Source organism: Mandrillus leucophaeus, unplaced genomic scaffold, assembly GCF_000951045.1.
Source record: "Mandrillus leucophaeus isolate KB7577 unplaced genomic scaffold, Mleu.le_1.0 Scaffold249, whole genome shotgun sequence".
NCBI lineage: Eukaryota > Metazoa > Chordata > Mammalia > Primates > Cercopithecidae > Mandrillus > Mandrillus leucophaeus.
The window spans coordinates 648706-650712 of record NW_012102576.1 but is presented as its reverse complement, the minus strand read 5'-3'; the positions used below and the strand labels follow the sequence as shown (position 1 = coordinate 650712).

The 2007-nt window shown below is 30.2% G+C and overlaps 1 protein-coding gene across 1 annotated transcript in view; it reads left to right on the top strand.

The window, feature by feature from the left end:
- LOC105542041 (ovostatin homolog 1) overlaps nucleotides 1–2007 on the top strand; it is a 19912-nt gene that overhangs the window by 15171 nt on the left and 2734 nt on the right. The gene's annotated exons all lie outside the window — the stretch shown is intronic.

Here is a 2007-nt window from a genome sequence, read left to right as displayed (position 1 = left end):
ATGACGGGTTGATGGGTGCAGCAAACCACCATGGCACGTGTATACCTATGTAACAAACCTGCACATTCTGCACATGTATCCCAGAACTTAAAGCATAATTTAAAAAAATAATAATAAACAATTTTCTTCTTCCTTTCCAAAACAAAACAAACAAAAGAAGGAAATGATCCCAAAATCTCATGTCTTAAAATGACATTTATAAAAAATAAACAAATATAATTTACATTTTAAAAGTAAAAAACCATAAAAATATGCTCATTATAGCAGTTTAAAAACAAAAAACTAAAAAGCAAAATGTTATTTTTATTTTATTTTTTGTTTTTTAATACTCCATTGCTCAGTATGTAAAAAATACTATTTTTAATGAAATAATGACTGATGTATTTTTCCCTTTACTATTAGTTTTTTTGTTTACATTGTATTTTAGTGACTTAGATATATGACTTCTACATGTCTATTTCAACCTTTTTATTTAAAATACATCTTGGCCTAAAGCATTCAACTCAATTTTAGTCAGTACCATTGTTTTAGATTTCCTCTAGAAAATAAAATTTATGATAACTAGCTATTTAAATGTTGTTACAGTGCTGGTTTCAGCTACTAAATAAAAGTTTCAAAACCTTATACAGATTTAAAATGACCTTGACCTCTGTAATTGTATTGTTGCTGTATTCTTCCATTAGATATACCTATGGTGAACCTGTGGACGGAAAGGTCCAACTTAGTGTGTGCAGAGAATCTACTGCTTATCATTCATGTGGTCGTCCTATCAGTTCACTCTGTAAAAATTTTACCATTCAGGTAAGAGGTATATCTGCAAAATTATAAATAAGTTTGCATTAACCTTTTATCCTCACCTTCCATTTACCTTCCTTTCTTCTTGTTTCCCTTTTTACAGTTAAAAATACATACGTTTATTCTATATTTCTATTCCTAATTGTAAATTTTATATTCCTCTTATGTCATGCTAATTTTCATTTTCTATTGACTGACAAAAAGCAAATTATAGTATCAGAAACTGAGTAGTAAATTTCAATTCTTAATTAAAAATGGATTTGGTTTCATATCAAAATCTACACCTTATCAATTTTCTGGGAACATATGTCCTGTCTTTGTTTTTTACTTTGTGGATTTAGTCAAGGAGATATGATGATGTTTCTGTGTATTCGAGAGTGTTAGATGTATAATTATTTTCCTCTCAATCTATCCTCACTGGAAATAAGTGTATATAGGAGCTCCAGATGGGAACCCTATCAGTCAGGGTTCTTAACCACTAAAGAGAAGAGTCAACTTTTCCAAACTGACAAAGGAGGAATTTCCTAAAAGATCTATCATGTGTGAATACATGTGACTAGTGATGGATGTGTTTATTTTCTTGTATATTGACAAAATAATGTCACCATGAAGAGATTTTTAAAACACAATATTGTAAGAGTTAATATTTATTAAAAATTCAAAGGTAGTTATAGGTAAATCCATAAATACATGAACTGGAAATATAATTATAGAAGTACAATGGATTATTTTATAGAATTGAAACTTGGGTAATACAATATTCTTGAAGTTGCTTCAGTGAGGTTACACATTTTCCCTATTATAGCTATTTCTTACAGTCTTCTTTTAAAATTTAACTTTTCTTTTATTGTTCTTTTCAGCTAGGGAAAGATGGCTGTGTCTCCAAGTTTATTAACACAGAAGCTTTTGAGTTAAATCGGGAAGGATACTGGAGTTTCCTCGAAGTGCATGCTCTTGTTACAGAAGATGGAACAGGTAATGCTCTCTAAGAAATCAGATCCCAATGGATATCACTGTCTCATTCGAATTGTTACCTGGTTGCCAACTACACAATGTTAATATAGTCATTTTTTCCCCGAGGGCTTTTCACTGGGTTCATATGATTTGAATTCTGAATGTTTCATATATCAACCAAACTTTTTACACACCTGTTGATGGATGGTCAAGTATTAAGTTCAAATAAGAGTACAATGGAAGTAAGAATGCCAGTTT